We start from the raw sequence: 9527 nt of genomic DNA on the forward strand, positions 1-9527 counted from the left end.
CACATTCTCACAGAGAACACACACACTCATACCTCACAGAGAACACTCATACCTCACACATTCTCACAGACAACACTCATACCTCACACATTCTCACAGAGAACACTCATACCTCACACATTCTCACAGAGAACACACACACTCATACCTCACAGAGAACACTCATACCTCACACATTCTCACAGAGAACACTCATACCTCACACATTCTCACAGAGAACACTCATACCTCACACATTCTCACAGAGAACACTCATACCTCACACATTCTCACAGAGAACACACACACACTCATACCTCACACATTCCCACAGAGAACTCTCATACCTCACACATTCTCACAGAGAACACTCATACCTCACACATTCTCACAGAGAACTCTCATACCTCACACATTCTCACAGAGAACACTCATACCTCACACATTCTCACAGAGAACACACACACACTCATACCTCACACATTCCCACAGAGAACTCTCATACCTCACACATTCTCTCAGAGAACACGCCCACTCATACACTACACGCACATACTCGTACACACATTCACACACACTCATACCTCACACATTCTCTCAGAGAACACGCACACTCATACCTCACAGAGAACTCTCATACCTCACACTTTCTCACAGAGAACACTCATACCTCACACATTCTCACAGAGAACTCTCATACCTCACACATTCTCACAGAGAACACCCATACCTCACACATTCTCACAGAGAACACTCATACCTCACACATTCTCACAGAGAACTCTCATACCTCACACATTCTCACAGAGAACACACATACCTCACACATTCTCTCAGAGAACACTCATACCTCACACATTCTCACAGAGAACTCTCATACCTCACACATTCTCACAGAGAACTCTCATACCTCACACATTCCCACAGAGAACACTCATACCTCACACATTCTCACAGAGAACACGCACACACTCATACCTCACACATTCTCACAGAGAACACTCATACCTCACACATTCTCACAGAGAACACACACACTCATACCTCACAGAGAACACTCATACCTCACACATTCTCACAGAGAACACTCATACCTCACACATTCTCACAGAGAACACTCATACCTCACACATTCTCACAGAGAACACTCATACCTCACACATTCCCACAGAGAACACTCATACCTCACACATTCTCACAGAGAACACACACACTCATACCTCACAGAGAACACTCATACCTCACACATTCTCACAGAGAACACTCATACCTCACACATTCTCACAGAGAACACACACACTCATACCTCACAGAGAACACTCATACCTCACACATTCTCACAGAGAACACTCATACCTCACACATTCTCACAGAGAACACTCATACCTCACACATTCTCACAGAGAACACACACACTCATACCTCACAGAGAACACTCATACCTCACACATTCTCACAGAGAACATTCATACCTCACACATTCTCACAGAGAACACTCATACCTCACACATTCTCACAGAGAACACTCATACCTCACACATTCTCACAGAGAACACACACACTCATACCTCACAGAGAACACTCATACCTCACACATTCTCACAGAGAACACTCATACCTCACACATTCCCACAGAGAACACTCATACCTCACACATTCTCACAGAGAACACTCATACCTCACACATTCTCACAGAGAACACTCATACCTCACACATTCTCACAGAGAACACTCATACCTCACAGAGAACACTCATACCTCACACATTCTCACAGAGAACACTCATACCTCACACATTCCCACAGAGAACACTCATACCTCACACATTCTCACAGAGAACACTCATACCTCACACATTCTCACAGAGAACACTCATACCTCACACATTCTCACAGAGAACACTCATACCTCACACATTCTCACAGAGAACACACATACCTCACACATTCTCACAGAGAACACACGCACACTCATACCTCACAGAGAACTCTCATACCTCACACATTCTCACAGAGAACACTCATACCTCACACATTCTCACAGAGAACACTCATACCTCACACATTCTCACAGAGAACTCTCATACCTCACACATTCTCACAGAGAACACTCATACCTCACACATTCTCACAGAGAACACATACACTCATACCTCACACATTCTCACATACGTGCACAATCACATACCCTGATCCGTCATATGCAGAATACACTCAAATACACACATACCTCACAGACAGTACACTCTCATAGCTCAGTCTCACACATAGTGGACACACGTGTTCATGTACACTCATAGCTCGTGCACAGCATACATTCATAGTCACATATACTCACACCTCGCAAACTCACAATCACATACACTTATATCTCACACACTCACACAGTGCACACTTACAGCGCACACTCAACTCACACACCTCACACTCGCACACATCCCGGCTCTGCTTGCTCCACCAGGCTGCCCTTGGGGGGCGAGCTCTGACCCCAGGACTTCCTGGTAGCTGTGTCAGAGGGCTCCAGTGTCTGCTCCAACCACAGGGCAGGAGCAACTAGAAAGGGAAACGAAGCAGTCGGTTTGGAAATGGGGGGTGGGGGGGGAGGCTTTGGGGTGCCAGGGTCTTGGGCTGTGCCAAATCCGCTACCAGAAAAAGCAGCCGCTCGGGAATATTAATGCTCGAACAATTGGTTCAGTGAAACTTCCAGGGGAAATGGCTTCCTGCCGGCCACACTGACTGGGTTAAGACTGATTTGCGGGTCCTTGACTACCTTTCCAATGAGACTCGCCTGCGGCCTGCGTGCCTGGAGAGCTGGGGGGCCGGCAGGAGGAGCATCCAGAGAAGGGTGACCCTGCACGCCACAGGGCAGCAGGACCTTGGCTCTGATGGGCAAGGGGGAAAAGTGCTTTGGAGTGAGTAATCCCAGACAGTGCCTCCCTGCAGGCCTGCACCGCCCTGGGCCGGTGGGGAGGGCAGTGCCCCACAGGCCGAGAGACAGCCTCAGGACACACAGAGTCCAGGCCTCCACCACCTGCCCCTTCTAGGGAGCCGCCTCCACCGACCCCTGGAGGCCACGCCCACCCACACTGGCACTTCCGCCACCCCACCTGGGGCACTGCCATTCACAATGGGCACCCCCACCCCTCACATGCCTTGAGGGCCACTCCTCCCCAGCACTGCTGCGGCGAACCCAGTGTTAGGATCTGTGTCTGCAGCGATTGTCTCCTCAGCACACCTTCCGCTCCTGCTGCTGGCAACACCTCCAGGCCCCAGGCCCCAGGCCCCAGGCCAGGGACATGCACGAATGAGTGAGTATGAGCCTCAGATGAGTGAGTGTGAGACTCGGGTGAGTGTGAGACTCGGTGAGTGTGAGACTCAGGTGAATAAGTGTGAGCCTCAGGTGAGAGAATGTGAGACTCAGTGAGTGAGTGTGAGCCTCAGGTGACGGAGTGTAAGACTCAGATGAGAGTGTGAGACTCGGGTGAGTGAGTGTGAGCCTCAGGTGAGAGAGTGTGAGACTCAGATGAGAGTGTGAGACTCGGGTGAGTGAGTGTGAGCCTCAGGTGAGAGAGTGTGAGACTCAGATGAGAGTGTGAGCCTCAGGTGAGGGAGTGTGGGACCTTGGATTAGTGGGAGGCCCCCCATGACTGTGAAACCCCAGTTAGTGTGAGACCCGAGGTTAGTGTGAGACCCCTGGAAGAACAAATGAGTCCCTTCAACCTGAGTCTGTGGGTCCCTGCCCTCCTAAGGCGTAGAGCAGGAGGGCGCCTCACCAGGGAGACCATGCACCCAGGCCAGTGATGGGCCAAGTACAGAGGGAGGTTCTGTGTTCCGGGCTAACACTTCACCTGGCTGGCCCTGATCCTGTGACCCAGGGAGCCCCCCCCCCACACAGCTTCATGTACCCACTGTGAGACAGGGAACCCCCAAGGTGCACTGCACCCATTATGACCAGGGACCCCCCCCAAAGGTATACTGAACCCATTATAACCAGTGATCCCCCAACATGATGTCCTGAACCCACTGTGAACCAGGAACCCCCCATGGCCCCCTGCACCCACACTTGGCTTGTCTGTCTCAGGTCCTGTGACCAGGGACCCCTCATGGTGTCCTGGACCCACGCTTGGCCTTGTACATTTGCAGGAACATGTGGATACGGCTTCACACGCAGACCCCAGGAGTCCTCCTTTCCCAGGCCCGGGTACCCCCCGACGTGCAGACCTGAGCCCTTGGGCGCACTTCCCAGGAGGACACCCACTGTAGGACCGGCTCACCGCATGGTTCTCAACTGGGCTTCATCTCAGGGAAAGAGTGGATTTGTTGGCTGGAATCTTAGAAGGGTCTGCATGAATTCAAACTGACACGTGGGGGAGACTGCTGGTTGTCATGGCAACCAAGAGCCTGGTTTCACAGCACTCTGCAAGTGATGCGGTGCCCAGGACGAGGCTGCCTTTCAGGAGTGCCCGTGTTGCACACAGGCTTGCTACATGCCCACACGAGCCTCTCACCTGCCTGGCACACCCCACACACGCTCCTCCTGCACACCTCACACTCCGGCACACACCTCACACTCCTGTACACCTCACACTCCTCACACTCCTGACACTCCTGACACTCCTGCACTCCTCACACTCCTCACACTCCTGCACACCTCACACTCCTGCACACCTCACACTCCTCACACTCCTGCACACCTCACACTCCTGCACACCTCACACTCCTCACACTCCTTCGCACTCCTCACACTCCTCACACTCCTTCACACTCCTCACACTCCTCACACTCCTCACACTCCTGCACTCCTCACACTCCTCACACTCCTGCACTCCTCACACTCCTCACACTCCTTCACACTCCTCACACTCCTGCACTCCTCACACTCCTCACACTCCTTCACACTCCTCACACTCCTGCACTCCTCACACTCCTGCACTCCTCACACTCCTGCACTCCTCACACTCCTTCACACTCCTCACACTCCTCACACTCCTCACACTCCTGCACACCTCACACTCCTGCACACCTCACACTCCTCCTGCACACCTCACACTCCTCATACTCCTCACACTCCTCACACTCCTGCACTCCTCACACTCCTCACACTCCTTCACACTCCTCACACTCCTCACACTCCTGCACACCTCACACTCCTGCACACCTCACACTCCTCCTGCACACCTCACACTCCTCCGCACTCCTTCACACTCCTCACACTCCTCACACTCCTCTCACTCCTCGCACTCCTCGCACTCCTCGCACTCCTCGCACTCCTCGCACTCCTCGCACTCCTCACACTCCTCACACTCCTGCACACCTCACACTCCTCACACTCCTCACACACCTCACACTCTCACACTCCTCACACTCCTCACACTCCTTCACACTCCTCACACTCCTCACACTCCTCTCACTCCTCGCACTCCTCGCACTCCTCGCACTCCTCGCACTCCTCGCACTCCTCGCACTCCTCACACTCCTCACACTCCTGCACACCTCACACTCCTCACACTCCTCACACACCTCACACTCTCACACTCCTCACACTCCTCACACTCCTTCACACTCCTCACACTCCTCACACTCCTCTCACTCCTCGCACTCCTCGCACTCCTCGCACTCCTCGCACTCCTCGCACTCCTCGCACTCCTCACACTCCTCACACTCCTGCACACCTCACACTCCTCACACTCCTCACACACCTCACACTCCTCACACTCCTCACACTCCTCACACTCCTTCACACTCCTCACACTCCTCACACTCCTGCACTCCTCACACTCCTCACACTCCTCACACTCCTTCACACTCCTCACACTCCTGCACTCCTCACACTCCTCACACTCCTGCACTCCTCACACTCCTCACACTCCTTCACACTCCTCACACTCCTTCACACTCCTCACACTCCTTCACACTCCTCACACTCCTCACACTCCTCACACACCTCACACTCCTCACACTCCTCACATTCCTCCTGCACACCTCACACTCTTCACATGCCACACAGACCATGCTCACCTTGGCCTCATCAGGCATCCACATGCTCTGGCACATGCGTCTCACCACATCACACATGCCTCCTATGCCGTGATATATCTCCTGCATGTCGCACACACCAAACACATGCCTCCCAGACCCACAAAGCCCAACCTGTGGGAGTTCCCAGTCTAAGTCTTGAGGTCCCCATAGAGAGCCCAGGGTCCAGCAGGTGATTCGTGGGTCCATGACCTGTTAAAACTCTGTGGGCTATGGGAGGTCACAGCTGACCTGAGGCCCCCTGTCCACCCACCCAGGCAGAGCCCCGCTCTCAACTGGGAGCCCAGGAGCAGCAGGTTGGTGCTGCACCTCAGGGTGAGAGTCAGAGACAGGCAGCCTGGCCCGTGGCCTGGGAGCTTGCCTTACCCAAGACTATGGGCTGGAGTGCTTCCACGCCAAGGCAGGTGGACATGAACTTGACCAGGTGGGCTCACTGCCATGGGCCTGCCTGTACCCTCCTGACTTGGCCACCCCTGGTGCAGCACCCAAGCCCACCAGCCCCAAGTTTAACCCAGTGTCCAAGCCCCCAGCCACCCACCTGGGCCGTCAGGGACCATTCCCCTCCCAGACCAGAACTTTGGGTGCTCCAGAGGGGGAGAGTCACAGAGAGCCTCTTGCAGGGTCCTGTTGAGCCCGCACTCTGCTGGGGACACCATGTGATGATGGGGAAGACAGGACTCCTGCTCCTCAGACCACAAGCGAGCCACGTGGTGACCCTCTAAGACCCAGCAGCGAGTGAGCACTCAGCCTCTGAGCACTGCTTCCAGACCTGCTGGCCTTGAATCAGGACCAGCTCCAAGGATGGCCCACAGGCCCCAGGGCTTGCCAGCAGGCCGGGATGAGTCCGGGCTCCCCCTCACCAGCCAGCTCTGCCCAGGCTGCAGAGACCAGGGCAGACTGCTGCGACGGGGCAGACCAAGGGAGGGAAGCCTTGGGCCTCTCAGGCAAGTATGTCCTTCCTCCACAGCTTCAGCCCCAGCCTGCGTGGCTGCTGCATTTTCAAGTAGCTGGGGAAAGTCACAATAATATTTCTTGGCCAGGAAAGAGTCTCGGATGCCGGGTTTAGGGCTGCTGAGTGAAGCTTTATTGGCACGCAGGCACGCCCACTTGGTGCTCTCCAGTTTTTCTCTGCACGCCCAGGTGAGATTTTGTGATACAAGCCTCACGTTCTAGCTGGCCCTTCACCACACATCCTGGTGGTGTCTTGGTGACGCATGTGCTGCCAACCTCAAGGTCAGCAGTTCGAAACAACCGGCTGCCTGCTCCTTGGGAGAAAAACGAGGTTTTCTACTCCCATCAAAAGCTGCAGCCGTAGAAACCCGCAGGGGCAACTCTGGTTTGGGTCTGTTCTCGAAGGGAGGGTGGCCTGGGGTGAAGGTCAGTTACACCTGTTCACTGAAAAACCCTGCCTGCCAAGTCCATTCTGTTCGTAGCGCCTGTACAGGTGTCTGAGAGGGAGCATCTTTCCAGGGGCAGTCAGCCCCATCTAGGTGTGTGGGAGTAGGGGGGTGGAGATACCTGTAGGTGTGGGGGGAGTGCAGTATGGATAAACCTGTGTGTATGTGGGTACGGAGTGGGTAGACCTGTAGGTGATGTGGGGGTGTACAGTGTAGAGACCTGTGGGTGTGGAGGGGTACAGTGTGATAGACCTGTAGGTGTGTGTCTGTGGAGACAATGTAGATAGACAGGGGAGCGGGTTATGGTATGGGTGTGGGTGTGGGTACCATGCAGATAGACCTGTAGGTGTGTGTGTGTACAGTGTGGCTAGACCTGTAGGTGTGTGTGGGGGGGTACAGTGTGAGTCTGAGAGTGTGAGGTTGACATCGAATGTGGAATACAGAATGATTTCTCCCAAGTTGTATCCCCCAAATATATGCCCAACCTGAGATGCTGCTTGCTACACATGGTAAATGACTATACACTTGGAGGTCAACGAAAGCAGGTCAGAGGTTATTCTCCCCAAGGGTTATCAGCCATCTAGAGCAGTGGTTCTCTACCTTCCTATGGCCTCAACCCTTACATAAAGTTCCTCATGTTGTGGTGACCCCTAACCATAAAATTATTTTTGTTGCTACTTCATACCTGTCATTTTGCTACTGTTCTAAATCATCGTGTAAATATCTGATATGCAGGATGTATTTACTTTGTTACAAGTTGAACATAGTTAAAGCATAGTGATGAATCACAAACACAATATGTAATTATCTATTGTGAAATATGTATTTCTAATGACAAATAAATGAAATGTTGTCTGGAAGCATGGTGTAGCATGGATAACAGTCTTCATGCCGGGTACTCGGATGTGGGCGTATCTGCATGTGGACAGACCTGCCTGGAGACGGACAGACTCAGCTCCTAAGACCATCGGAGACATGTGTTCCGATATATCTTAACTGTACAGTCGCACCTACAAACCTGTGATAGTTGTCAGGGGCTGGTCTCCCCTCGCAATCGAGTAGCTCTCCTCTCCAGGTGGCTCCTCCTGACGCACTGGGTTGAAGGCTAATAGAACAGTTGGTTGGAGTGTCCCAGCCTGGGGTTCTGTCTTTCCATGGTGGGAACCCCGGTTCGTTGCTGGAATTGCACCACCAAGTTTTGCTTTTGTTTTGATTCTTGTCTTTGTTCTGATCTTGTCCTGTGAACTTGTCTCCCTTTCCATTCCTGAGACAATGGGAATTTGGGAAGATACCCTTCAATGTTTCTCTGACACTCGGTGAGGAAATGTCCACCTGGATTTGAAAAGGGAGCAATACGCCCCCGCTGTCCCCCAAGTTAGGCCCTAAGCTCCCCAAACCAGAGGTTTCATTCATAAGCAGCTGAGTATGTGAGAGGGGCAGGGCTCCTGGTCATGCACCATGATGTCCACTCTTGTTTCAGGAAGTAACCCCTCAGGCTGGGACAGATACTAGCCCTCAGCAAACAGAGGATGGACAGACACTGGGAACACTGAGTGTTCTGGTGGACAGAGGGATGTGGGGACACTCGTGTGATGGTAGACAGAGGATGTGGGGACACAGATGTGCTGTCGGTATGAAAGATTACGGTGTGAAGTGATTCCTGGATCAGGAGTTACAGAACTCAGGGAACACAGTACTTCCACTCTGTGGCCTTCCGACTGTCTGGACCCCTCAACCTGGCTCTGCATCCCCTTGCTGTCAATTCAGTAGGGGCAGGAATGGCCCCAGAATTACCAAACTCACAAAGGGGGTCACAGAAGCCAACAGGCCCTTTGTATCGGGGGATCAGCTTAAGTTTTGAGCTGGCTCTCTGCATACCCCTCCCTGGATTCATCCTCCTCTGGGGGCACCTTGCTCCTCCCAGCTCCAACTCTCATATCCACCTCCTCCTCTGCACCCAGCAGTGTCCCCCTCTTGGGCCCCATGAGGACACCTGGACTGGGTAGTCATCCTGAGTGGCCAGGCCAGGGGACCATCCACATGGGGGGGAGGGGGTAGGGATGGTATTGAGCCAGTACCCAGGGGAGCCCAGAGCAGGGAGAGTGGTGTTCGGGCC

The sequence above is a fragment of the Tenrec ecaudatus genome, chromosome 16 (assembly GCF_050624435.1).
Source record: "Tenrec ecaudatus isolate mTenEca1 chromosome 16, mTenEca1.hap1, whole genome shotgun sequence".
NCBI classification, from domain to species: Eukaryota; Metazoa; Chordata; class Mammalia; order Afrosoricida; family Tenrecidae; genus Tenrec; species Tenrec ecaudatus.